Genomic DNA, 19482 nt, shown 5'->3' with positions numbered 1-19482 from the left:
GAAGGAAATTCTGACATGTGCTACAACACGGATGAACCTGGAGGACCTTATACTAAGTGAAATGAGCCAGTCACAAGAAGACATCTACTGTGATTCCACTTAAATGAGGTACCTAGAACTGTCAAATTTATGGAGACAGAAAGTAGAAAGATAGTTTCCAGTGGTTGGGGGCAGAAGGGAATGGGAAGTTATTGTTTAATGGGTATGGAGTTTCAGTTTCGCAAGATAAAATGTACAACAATGTGAATGTACTTAACACTACTGTACACTTTCAAATGATGAAGGTAAAAATCGTTTTGTATATTTTACAACCTCCCCTACACACACACACCCACCCCAGTTAAGACACAGCTCCTTCCTTTAAATGCTTTAGTCTCTTAGTGGTGATGAAGTGAATGAGGTTATACTTACTTGAGTGGAAAACTAAAGGATAAGGAGCTAGCTAGATATAGAGAAGAGAAGGAAAAATGGTAGAAGGCTCTGGGAGAGGCACGTAGAGAAACTAGATGCTAGGATGGCTGAAGCTCAGAGGATGTGCTAGGTAGACAGTGATATCAGATGAGCCTGGAGAGGGAGGCAGGGTCCATATTTTTCAGAAATTTCTAGGTCATGTTACAGAATTTAGCCTTTAACCCAAAGGCTGACGTTGGCTGAATGCAACTGAATGTATCCCTGATTAGGTGTTTTAGGTGTTGCGCAATTCCGTGTAGTTCTTAGCTTCCCAGACTTGGGGGCCACTGATCTGCTTGCGACCTCAGTCTCGTCCCCACTTCACAGTGCCATTTATGACTGGCTAAGGAGTAATAAGTAATTCCGTGATGGTGTCCAAGTACTCTTAGAACTAGTCAATCCCTGGTAATTGGACTTCTTACTTGTTGCTCCTGAGATTCAGTCTCCTCCTGGACTCCAGTGTTCATTTTTTTTTTTTTTTTTTTTTTTTTTTTTTAACATCTTTATTGGGGTATAATTGCTTTACAATGGTGTGTTAGTTTCTGCTTTATAACAAAGTGAATCAGTCATACATAAACATATGTTCCCATATGTCTTCCCTGTTGCGTCTCCCTCCCTCCCACCCTCCCCATCCCACCCCTCCAGGCTGTCACAAAGCACCGAGCCAATATCCCTGTGCCATGCGGCTGCTTCCCACTAGCTATCTACCTTACTGCGTTTGTTAGTGTGTATATGCCCATGACTCTCTCTCGCCCTGTCACAGCTCACCCTTCCCCCTCCCCATAACCTCAAGTCCGTTCTCTAGGAGGTCTGCGTCTTTATTCCTGCTTTACCCCTAGGTTCTTCATGACATTTTTTTCTTAAATTCCATATATATGTGTTAGCATACGGTATTTGTCTTTTTCTTTCTGACTTACTTCACTCTGTATGACAGACTCTAGGTCTATCCACCTCATTACAAATAGCTCAATTTCGTTTCTTTTTATGGCTGAGTAATATTCCATTGTATATATGTGCCACATCTTCTTTATCCATTCATCCGATGACGGGCACTTAGGTTGTTTCCATCTCCGGGCTATTGTAAATAGAGCTGCAATGAACATTTTGGTACATGACTCTTTTTGAATTTTGGTTTTCTCAGGGTATATGCCCAGTAGTGGGATTGCTGGGTCATATGGTAGTTCTATTTGTAGTTTTTTAAGGAACCTCCATACTGCTCTCCATAGTGGCTGAACCAATTCACATTCCCACCAGCAGTGCAAGAGTGTTCCCTTTTCTCCACACCCTCTCCAGCATTTATTGTTTCTAGATTTTTTGATGATGGCCATTCTGACTGGTGTGAGATGATATCTCATTGTAGTTTTGATTTGCATTTCTCTAATGATTAACGATGTTGAGCATTCTTTCATGTGTTTGTTGGCAGTCTGTATATCTTCTTTGGAGAAATGTCTATTTAGGTCTTCTGCCCATTTTTGGATTGTCCAGTGTTCATTTTTTTCCCCCAGTTTTATTGAGGCATAAATGACAAATAAAATGGTAAAATATTTAAAGTGTACAGTGTGGTGTTTTGATATACATTGTGAAAGGATTCCCTCTATTTACCTTTTCTTTTTTTGGTGAGAACATTTCAGTTCCGTTCTTTTAACAGACTTCATTTGTACAATACAGTGTTATCAACTGCAATCACCATGTTATATGGTGGATCCTCCGGCCTTATTCATCTTCTAACTGAAAGTTTGTGCACATGTAAGTGATACCAGGTAGTAGTTGTCTCTCTCTCTGTCTGACTTAATTCACTTAGCATAATGTCCTCTGGGTTTATCCATTTTTTACCAAATGACAGCATTTCTTTCTTTTTGAAGGCTGAATAATATTCCATTGTATGTTTATATACCACATTTTCCTTATCTATTGATTCATTAGCAGACACTTGTTTTCATACATTGGCTATTGTGAATAATGCTGCTATGAACATGAGAGTACTGATATCTCACTCAGATCTTGATTTCAATTCTTTTGGATATATATGTGGAAGTGGGGTAACTCTCTCATATGGTAGTTCTACTTTAAATTTCTCAATTAAAAGTATTTCTCCCATACTTTTTACCATAGTGGCTGCACCAATTTACATTCCCACCAACAGTGTACAAATGTTTTCTTTTCTCTGCATCCTCATACACATTTGTTCTTTCTTTCTTTTGGATAATAGCCATTCTAATAGGTATGAGGTGATATCTCATTGTGGTTTTGCTTTGCCTTTCCTTGATGGTTAGTGATGTTGAACACCTTTTCATTTGGCCATTTGCTTGTTGTCTTTGGGAAAATGTTTATTCAAGTCCTTTGTCCATTTTCAAATTAGATTATTTGATTTTTTTACTATTGAGTTGTGTGAATTTCTTCTTTATTTTGGATATTAACCCCTTATTGGATATGCGGTTTGCAAATATTTTCTCCCATTCTGTACGTTGCCTTTTTACTTTGTTGATGGTTTCATTTGCTGTGCAGAAGACTTTTAGTTTGATATAGTCTTGCTTGGACTCTAGTGTTTAAAATCAACTTTTGCCTTGCTCCCTGATTGAGTCTTTGCCTGGTTACCTGCCTAGGACATCACTTTTTTCCTAGGAGAGGGACCATTCTTGCCAGTTACCCTCTCCCGAGTGATTGCTTGTTCGTATGGATTCTTAAGTATGACTTTTCCTCAAATATTCTGTTACTGTGCTCTGCTAACATTGTTAATTAACCTTTGAACCTCTATTCTAACTTCTTGATGGGAACCTAAATATATATAAAGCATTTTATTGTTCTAGAGGTACTATAATCTAGCGGAGAGGGTACAGATAACTTTCTAATTCAAATCAAACTGCACTGAGTGTTGTGAGAGTAGTGTAAATTAATAATTCTTTGGGCACATAAGAAAACCATTCTTATGGGGGAGGATGGGGAGAAATTAGAGAAGGTTTCATATAGGAAGTGCAAATGTCATTTGGGTCCTGAAGGATGAATAGAATTTTGACTTTAGGTGAAGAGAAGTGAGTAGAGAAAGCAAAATCTGGCAAAAAGAACAAAATGAGTGGTACCTAGCATTGTTCTGATACATAATTAGGGAGTCAAATATTTGTTTAGTGAATGGATGAGTGAATGAAGAAGAGTGTGGGATGAGGAAGGGGGAGTAATCAGAGATGACTCATTATTGCTAACTTGGTAATGCCAAGACTCAGTGGAGAAGTGGCAGATTGGGGGGAGGGGGATGGTAGAGGAAGAGGGTTATTTAGCATGTGGTAAATTTGAGGTGTCAGGGCATCTCTGAGAGGTTAAAGCATTCTGAGAGCTCAGCTTTAGCATAAATGAGCAGCTCATAGAAGGGAGAAAAAAGACAGTGAGGGGGAGTTTTACAAAAATTTAGGTTAAAATGACAGTCTAAATTATGGTATTGGGAATATATAGTAAGGAAGGAATGATAAGATTTTCTAATAAAGAATTTTTATGAGGATGTTATCTGAAGAAAAGAAATCTGAATATAGACTACATATAATGATTAAAAAATTTTTTTTGAAACCAAATAAGCTAGAAGAAAAATCTTAAGACTCAGGTCTCCATCCACTCATGACTGCATTTTTCAGAATTACAAGCATTTAATTATCTACTTTTCAGCTCCTCAGTGACAAAATAGAACACTGTTTAAGGAAAAGATAACCAGATCAACCTTATATGTATAAAATAAGAACTATTACAGGGAGATAACTTACTCTACTTGAGTTATGTTTTGAATTAAGCTGTGAACCAGATACTTAAATTACTTTTCAGGAGTTTGGGTTAAAATATGAAGCTAAGCAGGAATTACTGGAAGTTCTATATTAAATGTAAAACACATGATCTTTAACAGTAACCAATGAATGAATGTAGCATTTGGTGGGTTTTAATGTAAATCAATAAAAGTAGTGAAAGTATTGTTGTAATCAGCAAAGTTCAAATTACTGAATTCTAGTGAAAGAAAAAACCAGTAAGTAGCTAAGCTTTTTGTCATTAGAGGGCTTAAGTATTCTGAAATTAAAATGGAGTTGAATACTGTCTTCTGTTTGTTTGTGGAGAAAACACTGGACCTACTTACAAGTAGATAACAAGATAAAACCAAATAAATTTGGGACATCTTTCTAATCAAAGCATTTTATGCTATAGAAGAGATTGAGACAAACATAGAAGGTGACCAGGACTTTATTTTTAAAACAAACAAAATAACCAGTCACATGGAGAACCTGAAATATACTGAATTACGTGGCTGGAGAAGTAAAAAGAACAGCTCCGTAAGCTTGGTGTCATAGGACCTGCTGTGTATCTCTACACTGCCATTCATTGCTTTTGTGACCTAATAAGTATGAGGTCCTTATCCCCTTTAGAACATAATTTCTTAACCTGTAAGATGAGGGGGAGGAGGGTTTGCCCCCACTGACATTAAAGTTATGTAAAAGCACTATGGAATATAAAGTGTTATGTCAAGCTAAAAGCTCCCAGAAAGCAAAAGTGAAGGTTTAACTCTAGAGTAAAATTTTGATTAGAAACCATATTATCTCATCAGCCAAGATGATCACGGTTTCATAGCATTAATATTGGACAGAGAATATATATCCAAGTAAAAATTATAGGCCCAAGTTGATAGCAAATACAGAAAGGAGCAAAGAAGAGTTCTGTGTTTTTTGTTTTCATCAGGTTGTACATGCTTATGTGATGTTGTATATGTTTAGCAAGGTAAGTTTGAGATTGGAAGGTTTTTTTGGTTAAACAGGACTAAGTGGCTCTAATTTTAAAAAAGCAGAAGGATAATTTTTAAAATATCTGGAAATGTAGTATAATTGAATCATACAATTGATTATATAGGTAAACACTGATTTCTATAATTGGAGGATGCACTACTTCCCATCTTGTGGGTAACAGCAATGAGTATATGGGAGGGGGAACTAGAAGACCAGATTCCAGTCCTTGTACAATCACTCTCTGAGCTGTTCAGTCTATTTCATCATCTGAGAAATGAGATTAATAATAAAGCATTTCTCACAGGGTAGTTGTGAAGATAAAATGAATCAATATAAATTTAGTGAACCATAAAACTCTATTCAGCAGACATATTTAGCACCAAAAATATGCCCAGCAGTGTGTTAGTTATTGGAGATACAATGATAATTGGATGTAGCTTGTGTCCTTAAAGAATTCACAATATAATGGCTGGGCACCTTATTATGCTGTCTTGTTGCCATTTAGAGATGTGTGCAGAGTGATTTTGCAGCACAGAGGAAGGAGCATTGAACCCAGAGATATTTTCTAGAGAAAGATATTGAAGACAGAATCATAGTATAAAACAACACACAGATTTTAGTTATTAAGATTTACACCCATAAAGTGGTGAATGATAAAGAAATTACCAAGTTATTTAAATACGAAATTTAAAATGTGAAATTAAAAATAAAAATATGAAATTAAAAATTAAATAAAACAAATCCAGCACACAAACCAGCCATGTTATTATTGGATAAAAAGTAATGCACTGAAACTTTTGATAAACTGTAAATTTATGAGATAATTCAAGGCTTTAAAGAAAAAGCAGAAATGCCTACTTCTGACTAAAGAAGAAATACATGGATACCAAGTAATAATACATGAAATTTGTTTACTCAGTCCATATATTTATTAGATATCTCAGGATAGACATTCTGTTCTTCCACCTCTACACAAAGGCATAATGGTTGATGATAATATGATGGACATAATCCTAGGGTCAATTTCAGGGCCCATATTGTTGTTCTACTTTATTCCTACTAATAAATCATATATATGAGATGTATATTTATATTGAATAAAAGCAACTCATAGAATTAATAATAGAATTCGGTAAGTTAGCCAAATATACTTCACATAAACAAAAGTAATCAATTTATTTTCTTCATTCTAATAAGAGATACCTAGAAACACAACTTTTATAATAGTGACAAAATTGTAAAATACTTAGAAGTAAGTTTATCCAGAGGAGTAGCAGACCCATGCAAAAAAAATAATGACATATAATTAAAACCATAAAGCAAACTTTGAATAAAGGAATAGACATATCATATTCTTAGATGGGGGAGGCATATAATGAAAATGTCAACCTTCCCCAAATTAACATATATATTTAATACAATTTCATTGGGAATCCCAGCAGATTAATTTTTTTAACTGGATAAAATGATTTTATAGTTCATATGGAAGAATAAATGGTTGAGAACAGTCCATAAAAATGTGAAAAAGAAGACTATGGAGGCATTTTTCATATCAGATAAAAGAGCTCGCTATAAGCCCTCTGTAGTCAAATCATTATAAGAACAGATGAATGGATTAGTAAAAAAGAAGAGAATAGTGAAAATGGTAAATATAAGGAATTAATATTCACAAACATGGTGGCTTCAGTTTCTTCTGCAAGAGAATAAAAATGGATCCCCTTCTTATGCCATATACAAAAATAAATTTCACACAGATTAAAATGTAAAAAGTTAAATGTATAAATGACTCCAAAAAAATAGGGGTTAGGGAAACCTCCTTAAGCAAGATGAATAACAATAATAATAATAATAATAAATAAAATAAATAAAAATAATAAAATAAAAATAAAATAAAATAAAATAATAATAATGTACAAAGAAAAAAGAAGAGTTTTATTTAATCACTTGGAAATTGAAAACCTACGTATGGGAAACAAAAAAAAAATTGATAAACACACAGTAGACCTGGAAAATATATGTAGTCATGGTGATTAATATTTATATAGTTAAGAAAATTTGCAAGGCGAAGGTAAACAGCCCAAGAGAAATGGGAAAATGTTATGAATATATGATTCACAGAAGAGCAAATACAAATGGGCAACAAACATATGAAAGGATGCTCAAATCTAAATGTAGAGAAATGGAAATGAAAGTAAAAATGAGATATAACTTCATAAATATTAGAATAGCAAAATTTGAAAGAGACTAGTAATACAAATTATTGGTAGGGATATAGAAAAAAGGTTATTCATATATTGCTGATGGAAATAGCCACTTCAGAGGTCGTTTGAAAAAAATTAGAATTGTAGTGTTGGGAATTTATACCACAGAAATAAAAGCACTAAAAGCACCTACTTATAAGTAAATATTTATTAAAGCATTTTGTCCTGTTGAAAATCAGAAAATAAAGTACCCATCAGTAGCATATATATATATTTATATATATGTATGTATATGTATGTATATATATGTATATATGTATGTGTATAGTTTGGAATAATATGCAGCCATTAAAAAGAAAATATTAGTGTCATAACTTGGAGAGATTTCCATGAGATATTATTATGTTAAGAAAAGAGAAGTTTAATAGTATGGCTCATTTTTGGTAAAACAATGAAAAGCAAATTGTATATATGTATCTGTACATATATTTGTGTGTACGTGTAAGTCTGTATAGGATTATATGAGAAAATAAGAAAGAATACACACCTAGGTCGGCTGAGGATGAAGGGTGGGGTGCTGTTGTAGATGGAGGCTGGAGGAGATGGGTGAAGGGTAAGGGGATGTGGGAAGCTGAGTAAAAAGGGAAATGATAAAAAGAAGACTGCCCTTCCCAAAAGTGTGAGCCACATTTATGCATTTATATGTGTGTATGTATGCATAATTAAAAGTGTTAGCAAACTAAAGAAGAAATTATCAAAATGTGAGAGAAATGGTACTCACAGGTAACTATGAATTTGCCTACATTTGCAAAAGAAGTCATTTATAAATTTTAATGTTTTATTTTTGTAACGAATTATTTGTGATCCATCTCAAAACTGAAGCCACAGTTAAGACTCACTATTCTGAAGCAGGGGTTTCCCATATTTTTCATCTCATAGCACATGTAGGAAATGATATTTGCTTGAAACACTGGGGCGTTAGAGGAGGCTGTTTGTAGCTCAGACCAGATGTGCCGAGGGTCTCTGCACTCCTGGAAGCCACGTGCTCTGCTATCCAGGGGGAGAGACTCTCTTTCAGAGAACCACAGAGTTAAGGTGTCTTTGTGGCTATTCAGAATGCTGTGATTTCTATTTTAATAATCGATTACTTTCTATTTTACTTAACCAGGAATCCCATCGTTACATATGGATTATACTAGCTCATGCTAAGTTTTTAAAAACTGGGTTACAAATCTTTATATCCCATAGCCCAGATTTCTCCCCTGGGTAACATATTCTCAAAACAAGCATTGCATGAATGCTGAAGAAAGAGATGTCTATGGTTCATTCGTTCTTAATATTTAATTTTTCAAGAATTAACTTCTGAATTTTATCTTTCCAACTGAACTTAGAATTTTGCCAGTAACACTCTAATATAATAAGGGAATCATGTTTGCCAAATGTCTCAGCCAAGATTGCTTTCTACTTTATTTTTTTAATAAATTTATTTATTTAATTTATTTATTTTTGGCTGCGTTGGGGCTTCATTGCTACGTGCGGGTTTTCTCTCGGTGAGGCGAGCAGGGGCTACTCTGCGTCGCAGTGCGTGGGCTTCTCATTGCAGTGGCTTCTCTTGTTGCCGAGCGCAGGCTCTAGGCGCTCGGGCTTCAGTAGTTGTGGTACGTGGGCTCAGTAGTTGTGGCTCACGGGCTCTAGAGCACAGGCTCAGTAGTGTGCACAGGCTCAGTTGCTCCACGGTGCTTTCCACTGTTAATTACAGAAAACCTGACTATACTGGTTTAATATTTCTCACATAACAGGAAGTCTGGAGGAAGCAGCCCAGAGTTGCATCAAGAGTTACATGTTTTCAACAATATCCTGGGCTCTTTCTTTCTGTTCCACCATCTTTAGCATGTGGCTTTCATCCCCATGGTCACAATTAGGATTCATTGTGTTCAGAAAGAAGTGGGAGAGGGAGGCAGTGCCTAAATTTGAAAAGTAAAAACAGTCCCAAAACTTTCCAGCGGACTTTCCTTTATATGTTGTTGTTCAGAACCCTGTAACATGTCATACCCAGCAACAAGGGAGATTTAAACTTTTAGCTGAATACATGGTAACAAAGACTCTTTGACCAAACTTTAGTTAGGCTCATCTGAGCCCTCTTCTTGACTAGTCCTCGACTTTGGCCCCCATCCTTTTTTCGGCCTGCCCAGTCCAGTGTTAGCAATAAATCCTGTTAAGTCATTTTAGTGAGAATTCCCCCACCCTTGATATTTGATCACATTCCTCATATCCCATCTTTGATGTACAAATCCTTGACTTGTCTTTAGCCATAATCCTATTAGGTTAGTTTAGCAAGAATCCTCTTATCTTTGATGTTTCCTCTCTATAATTTTTTATCCACTGGCCCCCTCAACTCTGTTCTTTGCCTATAAATCCCCAGCTATCTTTGCTGTATTTGGAATTGAGTCCGATCTCTGTCCCCTATTGCAATATCTCTATTACTATTGTCTTGGATAACCTCTTCCTTATTATTTGAACAAATGTCAGAATAATTTTTTCTTTAACAATGGACACTCTGAACAGAAGAAGGATTCTGTTAGCTAAGAAGAGAAGAATGGATATGGAAAAGCAACTAACAGTGCCTGCGATACCAAATGTCTTATTCTAAACACTAGTCATTTATATTTGAGGAGCAAATGTGACATGAAGTGTAAATCCTTGTGAGTTTGGGACTTACATTTAACTTCCATCTCTGTCAGTGATACACCTGGGAATTCAGTAACATAAAGCTTATAAAACTTTCTACCTACATATTTTGCAGGAGTATTGTGCAGTTTAATTAGCTAATGGTTATAAAATGATTTGAAGAAAGTTACTGAAAGTACATAATGCTTTGTTAGATAATGTGCGAGTAATTTCAGAGAATCTGGATAACTGTCAAGTAATTAAAGGCAAATGCACTGTAGATGCTGTTATGTGATTTCCATTAGTGCTCATCAGAGGTTGTCACACCCATTGAGGAAAGCAGATCTCATACTGTTCTGAAATGTTTTTTGAAAAATCCTTACTCCTCTTTTAAAGTGACTTTCACCATCTGCTGGTAAAAGAATTGAGATGACTACCTGTGAACTTAGCAATTAAATATGCTAATACAGTAGCTGGAGAAAATGTCACACCTGTTTTTAAAAAACAACAACAACAGACAAAACAAAATTCCACTACCACCCCCAAACCAAAACCACACCACCTGGTTTTCTGTGAAAACAAAACTTCAGATTCTTAAAAAAAAAACCCAACTACATTTTCAGGTATCATTATGTATACTGAAAATGTGGTCATTTTATCCCTCTTAATTTCTCAAAAAATTGGCATTTCAAGGCAAAGAGTCAGCAAACCAATATTACTGTGTGTTTTCCTTCCCCCTTTTGGAATTCAAGAAGATGGAGGAAGGGAAGAAACATTATTGTGAAAGAATTGTTTAATATTACTTTGTCAGTGAAATCTTTAATCCACCTACAAAAGACACGTATTTGTCTCTATTGAAGACATATTAGTTGTTGAAAATGAGCATGTATAAATCCAATAAAGGGGTACATTGCTAAAGAATTCTTTACTTTATAAAAGAATCTACTGAGACAGAATGCAATAAAATGGAGTCCTTTGATCCTGACAGGGGTTCCTGAAAATCTTTAGCAAATACAGGACAAAAACAATTTTAAAAAAATCTAACTAGCTACCCTTCATAAATTAGTAGGCTACTAGAACCTAGCTTTCTGATCACCGTTATTCATGAGTTAATGTCTGCCACTAAATCTCATGTTCTCAACTTAACAGAGAAATTGTGATTGAGACTAAATTAAAATATTTGTATATATTATTGAGCTATTTAAATTTTAAAATTATATCATTAACTTTGGGACATTATGAGGGCTTCCTGGCACCAGGAAAACTGATATAAATAAAACCACCATATGTGCTTGCTTGATTCATGGTTCAGTCACCATATCTACTACTCCAATGTCCAGTGTGAGAACCATGCAACATTGTAAATTAAGCAGTTTGTGAAATCAATGGATTTCCAATTTTGTAGTCCCTTCCAGAAAAACTCAACCCTCCTCTTCACTATATATTAAATTTAAAGTTAATTTGATACACATTTTGATTAAATTTAATCTTTCTAGAAACATCTATTGTATGAAGGTAAATATAGGGTAATATTGTACTTTGTTTTTTTGTCTAAATAATATAGTTAACGTGTGCACAACCAATCTATGTTAATACTTTCTCCAAATTAAGCAATAAATATCAGCTAGTAAGGTCATAATCCAGATTTTTTTTTCAGATATTTTATTACTCTAATAATATGTGGAATTTAAGACACTATTTTTAGTAAAACCAATATTATTTCCAGGTACTGTAGTCTACTACATCGAGACCCTCAATATAACTTTTACTGGGATGATGATGTGTGTGTATTCAGGGAAGGTTATATTACCCTGGTACTTGTGAGCTTCTTAGCGCTATAAAATAAATGAAGACTTCAAGTTAATAAATGTTTTCTGTGGTTTAATGATTTCATGTAGGTCAACGAACCCTGAAATAGGGCTTGCTACAGAAAAAATATTCAAGTGGAAATATCTGTGTGGTAATGTAATAGCTAGAGATTTTTTTTTTGTCCTAGTTTCTAATACTAAAAGTTGCCTAGCATCGTTTATGTACACGCGTTTCCCTTTTTGCACCAAATTGAAATTACATTTAACACTATAGTAAGTAGCTAACCCACGAGAATTAAGCACCATTTGGACAAAGTTTTAGAAAGGATGCTGATTATCTTCTCTGTCCACTTTCCTCACCAAAATCATATTGTCTTTTCAGCTCAATGCACCCCACCTATATATCTCCAAGCAGTAATACCAAAGGTATTTCTCCAAGCAGTATTACCAAAGGTATATATCTCCAAGCAGTATTACCGAAGGTATTTTGTGTATAGAGTTCCCCCACCAAAGGGGAACACATGCTAATAGATGAGCTGAGTCAGAAGGAGAGACTAATGCCCCGAGGCTGCTCTTCAGGGGTAAGGCTGGAGGAACAGGCAGCCATGGTCTCCTTGGTTTAGACACCTCACAGATGCTGGGAGGAACAGCTGGCCATGAGGATGTGCAATGGAATGGTGCATTCAGGCTGCTGTGGCCTTGGACCTTGGCAGACGTAGCTTTGGGGCCCCAGGGTTCTGGGCCAGAAGCCCTTGTGGCTACTCAGGTGCTCTTCTGGCTCCTGGAAGGCTGTAGATTTTCAGCCTACGCATGCACAGTTCACCCCCACTTCTGGCCTTGGGCACTTCTTCTCCAGCTAAGCCTTCAGATCACAGCCCTTTCACGCACCTGGCCTGTCCTCTGGGACGAGGCCCCTCCGCACTGACTTTGATGTGGGGGTGAGGAGTGTTGAAGGGGGCGCATGGAGAAGGATTGGTGTGTGCATGAAAGGTGGTATGAGCCAGACGCTTTCCAGATGATTCTGTGAAGAGGGGCCTCTGGCCCCACCCACACACCCAGGTGTTTCTCTCTGATGACTCCCCTGCTGGGCCCCTGTAATTTTCCAAGATCCTGTGAGATTGGGCTTCCTTTGGGAAGATTGATCACGGCTGCGATGCTTCCACCTGATTAAGCGGTTTTCTGAGTTGTTTTTGATCCTCTGGGCATCCCAGCCTATCCTCTCCCTGTCCTTTCATCAGGACCCAAAAAGGAAAAAGAAAAAAAAATTTATAGGGTTAAAGTAGGATACACATAGGAAAAATATTGATTGACCGTGGTCTAACCTATACTATAAATGAGATGCCTCTTGTTTTCTAAGCAATTAACTTGAATTTAGATTTACGTATTACAAACTCCAAATGCTACCTAAGTGGTATTCCACTCTCCCTTTCTACCTCACCAAAAAAAAAGTAAAATAAGTGTTCTCTCTAGAATCTTGGGTGGACTTTTCAAAAACACTTATTAGTTCCCATCAGTAGGTCTGCAGTTGCTTTAAATTCATACTTTAACTTCAGCATCTTTGTTAAACTAATTTCTAAACCTTTATTTCTAAATAAGTTCAGGTAATGGTAGATCTAAGAAAGTAGGACCTTTGTTAATATGCTTTTCAAAAATGCGCATGTGGTGACTTATCAGTGAAATACCTATTTCTGTGACTGATTTTGTCACACTTTGTCTTCCCTGTGTCTCTGTGACATATGCCTTTCTGTGGTATTGAAACCACACAACTCAGACTGGGACTTGAGCCCATTGTCTTTTGATTGAAATCACACACCTTCGCTCAGGACTTAATGAAGCTCAAGCTCTTTATGTCTCATTGCAGAAAGAATCCAATGAGAGACAAAATGATCGGTAAGAAGTGGTCTATTTAGAGAGATACACATTCCATAGACAGAATGCAGTCTGTCTCAAAAGGCTAGAATGGCTCTAGGGTGTGGGGTTGTCTGGGAAAGTGAGAGCTGACCTGTAATATGGGGTGGTTAGTTTTTATGGGCTGGGTGATTTCATAGGCTAATAAGTGGGATGAGTATTCTAATTATGTCAGGGAAGGGGCAGGGATTTCCAGGATTTGGGCCACAGCCCATTTTTTGTCCTCTTATGGTCGGCCTTGGAACTGTCATGGCACCTGTGGGTGTGTCATTTAGCATATGCTAGTGGATTACAATTAGCATATAATGAGGCTCAAGGTCTACTGGAAGTCAAATCTTCTGCCATCTTGGACCTAGTTGGTTCTAACCAGTTTATGTCATATCCTCAATGGCTATGTCATTCTTTTAAAAGTTGTGTCCTCCTTTCCCTCCTTTTCAGTACTACATTTGTCCAACCATGCCCTCATGTTTTGCTGAGGAAGACACTGACGCAGGCTCCCCCAGTATTACAGAAGTCATGAAGCTGTTATATACTGTGTATTACTAACAAATAACTTACTAGCTGAAGTCACTGCTTATTAATCATACACATGTGTGTGTGTGTGTAGGCTAAAATCCCACAGAAATGTAGGAAATAAATAATGATGGAAGCTGTAAGAAATGTGAATTTCTCAGTGAGTGATTGGCAGTAGTTATCAGTCTCAGGGAAATGCTGAACATAGCTGCATTTCATTTGTTCTTATCCTACAGTGTAACTTCGTTGAAATTACACCTTTTCTGAGTTACTTTTACTCAACTGTTTTCCTGACTTGAAAGCCAGTGCTAACTTGTACCTGTTTTCCAATGGATTAGCATCTTCTGCATTTAACTTCTTGTTACAAAGACCTATAATTCAACTGAAATAACCACCTGAAAAATACAGACTAGGTGGGTGGTGGTAATACAAAGTTACAGGACTTTTTTTGTAAAGTGCAAACATACAATGCCTTTGCATAGTGCTTTCAGGTGGGGGCAGTGGGTTCTCAGGACACTGGAGTAGCTAAATCTTTATTTAGTGTTTCTCTAACCTCCAGAAGAACCTTATTGCTTCATGGAGAAATGATAAACATGAACAGGAGATGGGATGAAGTGACACTCTATAGTTTTGCTTTGGGTAAGTGTTTGTGCTTTATTATTGACTACTAAATTAAGTACAAATCTAGCTAGACTTGTCTTGTCTTATACTGGTCTCCTGGTACTCTGTGTTCTAGCTAAACTTCTTCCCCCCAGCCCCTTCAGTATGCTCAATTCTTCCAATACGTGTAACTCTTCTTTGCCTTAGTTATACTGTGTCTTTAGCATAGAACTTTCCTCGTACTATTTCCACTTGTCATAATTCTTTTTATCTTTCAAGGTCCATTTAAAATATCACCTCCTGTGTGAATACCTTTCTTATCTCCTTCATCAGATATGTTCTTTATCTCTCATTTGGACTCCTAAAATAATTTGTTTGTATACTTCTCACAGAGGTTTATAGTCTGCCTTATCTACTCTTTATTTTTGTTCCTATCTCATTCCTTCCCATGGAATACTGTAAAATAATGAAAACAGAAGCTATTTATTAAATTTATTTAAGTACCCAACCAACAAGAATTTAAGGCCACTTAATTAAGCAGAAATTGTGTATAGATCCATACGTAAAATAGCTCCAGAAGATTCATGTCATATTAAACATTTTCTCAAAATTCACATTTACTTAAGTAGAATTACTTGTGAAAGACATAACCTTGCACCAGTCAGAATAAAATGACATATTTAAAAATTGGTCTTGGTTCTCTGGGCTATTTTAACAGATCGTATTTTTCTATTTTCACAAAATATAAAGGAGGAGAAATGATCTAAAAAAGTTCATCTTGGGTGAAAAACCAAAACCACTTGGCTTTTTTATGGCTACATAAATAACCAAATATATAGAGAAACTTACTTAGGGAGTATGCCTGATTCTGGGACATGTAAATGATTTCTCTTAAACTATCATATATCTCAAAAATTCTCTGTAGCTTTAGATATACAGTTTGTAAGGCAATGAAAAGAATACTAAAGATTAACAAATTGGAAAACTGTTACTGAACCAAACTTGGGTCTGCTTGCTCACGAGCACTAAAGCCAATCTACTGATTGTGGTGAGGGCAAGTGCAGCCTTTATTATAAGGTGATCTACAAAGAGTCTGGCACAGATATGATCAAAAAGCTCAAACTCCCCATTGGGTTTCAGGAAAGCATTTTTAAAGGCCAGGTGAGGGAGGGAAGTCTCAGGGTATGTGGATTAGCTCGTACACAATTCTCCAGTTGGTTGTTGGTGAGGTAACAGGGCCCTGTCACAGGGGTTAACATCATTAGTCCTGCGGCTCCAGTAGGCCTGGGGGCCTATATGCTCATGGTCATTAAGTAGTTAAATTTGGTGGAGATTTTGGCATCTGTAAAACAACTCAGGAAATGTGCATCAGATACTATTATCTAGGTACTTCTAAAGCAGAGGATATGGGGGAGGGGGTCTGTCCCAGGAAGGCCCCACAGGGTCTTGTTCCATTACAAAATCATGGTGTAGATAAATGAATATGTGAATGAAAAAACGTTGCCTGCCATATCAGTGAACAAAGGATGTTGCAGCCATCAAGCCACTACAGCTGCCTCCCCTCACCCCCCACAGTGAACCCTGAGGGAACTCAGGATGGGAAAGAACAGGATGCAGGCTCTAGATAACTAAGGTATATATCAAAGGAATGATGTCAGTGAGCCAGACTCTTCCATCTTTCCAAACATAGAAAAGTCTCATTAACTTGAGAGAGCTCATTAACTTGAGATGTCTGCTTTTCTTTAATTACCAGTAATCTTTTGATGTTCCAACTACCTGGTCTTTGTTGCAAAAAGCCCTGTATATCCTGGCTCCTCCCTGACCTCTTCAGACAAGTCCCTCAGGGCTATTCTGAGAGGCTGCCTCCCAGGCTTGAAATCCTCAGAAAGTCTGACAAATAAAACATAATTTTCAACTTTTAGGTTGCGCTTTTTTTTTTTTTAATCGACAAATATATGTATGTAGAAATATTCTGTAAACAGCAGAGTGTAAGTATTGTGTTTCTGAAAGCCTTTCTGTTTCCAGTGGGCTTGTCTTTGTCAGTTCTTGGAGTTTTTGGTTTGATCCCAGGAAGATAAGGATTTAGCAACTGGAAATCTAGGGAAGAATAAATTAATTTGAGTCAATTAAAAAATAAAGAAACTTGACCAAAAGAACAAGGAATAAAAATATAAAACTTCAGAGAGGGACACGCAAAGCAAACTGAAGGTGGTGGAAAAAATTGATATAAACCTTTAGTATTTTTATATATATATATATATATATATATATATATATATTTTTTTTTTTTTTTTTTTTTGCGGTACGCGGGCCTCTCACTGTTGTGGCCTCTCCCGTTGCGGAGCACAGGCTCCGGACGCGCAGTCTCAGCGGCCATGGCTCACGGGCCCAGCCGCTCCGCGGCACGTGGGATCTTCCCGGACCGGGGCACGAACCCGTGTCCCCTGCATCGGCAGGCGGACTCTCAACCACTGTGCCACCAGGGAAGCCCAGTATTTAATATTTTTTATAGTCCCTTTTTTTCTCCCCACTGAATGTCTTCTTCATTATTACCTAATAGAGAAAAATGATTATCTAATGAAAGCACTGAAATATAGATTGACAGCTTGGGCAATGTTGCCTTAGAGAGTCTGTGGTGGAAAATGGGCAGCACACGTATCTGTCATGGCTCCATCTGTCTGCCTTCCTGTCACTCATCACCTAGATAGTTGGTAGCATTTGCAGAGACTTGAGACTAGTCATGTGTGCACAAAGAAAGAAGCGGGAAAAAATGTGGCAGGAGAGATGAGAAACCTTTTCTTTGTCAATCCATTTTCCTCACCGTGTAGCCACCAGTAACACCAGGAAGAGGTCAAATTGCTACTCTGGGTTTGGCCTTCTTGGGTTATTATATTACTTAAAATCCTTTGCATTTTTTCTCAAGTGTGTATTAGTTAAGCTATATTTAACTTATTTTTCCTTCTTATGAGGTAAATATTGCAGCTTACAGAAATCTGACTGAAGCCTTAAACGTTAAGACCGACTAATTTCTGTAATAGGTGCAAATAGTGATTAGTTTGGCAGAGGAGTTAACCATGAATTCCAAGAATGGAGACCTGGTTGTGGGGGTGGGAGAAGCACTTATTTGGGGTTTGTTAGGGCTGTAGCCCAGGAGACACAGATCCAAGGAGTACTTGAATCCTGTGCTGCCAGACCGCAAGATGGAGGGAACTTATAAAGGCAAAAAACCTCAAGTTTACGTAAATTGTTTGTCAAGAATTAGGATTGGAGCTGGCAAAAAGTAAGCGGTGCTTGCTAAGAAAGGATTGGTTGGGATTTGAAAAGGTTACATAATTGTGAAGATTTGAGGTGGGGAGGGCTTTGAAACTACAGGGTTGCAGCTAGCAGCTGCTAGTAAATATTGTTTTGAAAATGGCTGATAGTATCCTTGAGTTTGATACAGTTCAAAAAATTCAAGTTCTCAGCGATGCAGAAACATGTCTGAAACCATTTCCACAATGGCCACCTGGCTCCAGTTTGGATGCCTGAACCTTCAGGAACCTCACTTCATTTTGATTTTTAAATGATCTGAAATATGTCACCAGAGGTATGCTTCCTTGGATAATTCCAGCATTTGAAACTGGGTTGGTGATTATATAGTCAGGATCCTAGGGTTGTGGCTTATTTTGAAGTAGGAGAATTGTTGAAGGACTCTTGAGAGGTAGTGATGGATGACAAAATTGGGACAGCAGTGACATGGCAAGGTGATAATAAGAAAGTGGTCTGGGCATAACTCTGGTTATGTGGCCTGGAGTAAGTAGCTTCAGTTCTCTTGGGTCTCAGCTTTTTCCCTTTGTAACACAAGGGAGGTATAAATGTTTGCTGGGACCCCTTTTATTTCTAACATTCTGTGAGTTAGGGGCCTGAGAGTTCCGACTACAGCAGCAGGATCAATTTATGGAGGCAGACAGTGGAAAATACTTGGCTGTCAGGATCCCTTTATCTTCAGGCTGCACAAGTGGTGGTAATCCCAGCGTGCTGTTTAAGGCAGATTTCCTTATTTCCTTTAGACAGTTTTGCACCACATACAGAGCCTAGCTTTTACTAGACATTACGAATACCAGGGGTTTATTTTAGCTGCTACAGTTGTAGCTTTAGCTAAAGTTTGCTTGACCATCTGAAAAACAGTATTACAATCTTTCTTATGTTCAGTGTATTTTTAGAGTCTTAGATTTTCAAAATGTAAAGCCAGGCAGGTAGCACCTGATGTAACGCTATAGTTTGTGACGTGACTTATCTCCCCATTGCTTCTTAGCCTTCCAGGCACCTAAACAACCCAGTAGCAAAATTATAAATCAGGTATTACAACAGACACTTAGCCCAGAGACTCCTCTACTTATTTCTAAGATAAGAAAAGCCAAACTCTAAAAATATATTTAAGTTGGAATATGTTGGCAACAAAATATTTTTTTCTATTGTAAAACCATAAAGTTACTCACAGGGAAATAGTAAAAATTAAGTAGCATTTTGTCAGGACTTTGCTGCCCGTTTTCAAATAGATATGTATTTTAAATAATAGGCATTATTCTGAGAAAAGTGAAATATAAT

The sequence above is a fragment of the Grampus griseus genome (genome assembly GCF_964374135.1).
Source record: "Grampus griseus genome assembly, chromosome: 11".
NCBI classification, from domain to species: Eukaryota; Metazoa; Chordata; class Mammalia; order Artiodactyla; family Delphinidae; genus Grampus; species Grampus griseus.
Note: the sequence above shows the minus strand (reverse complement) of the source record.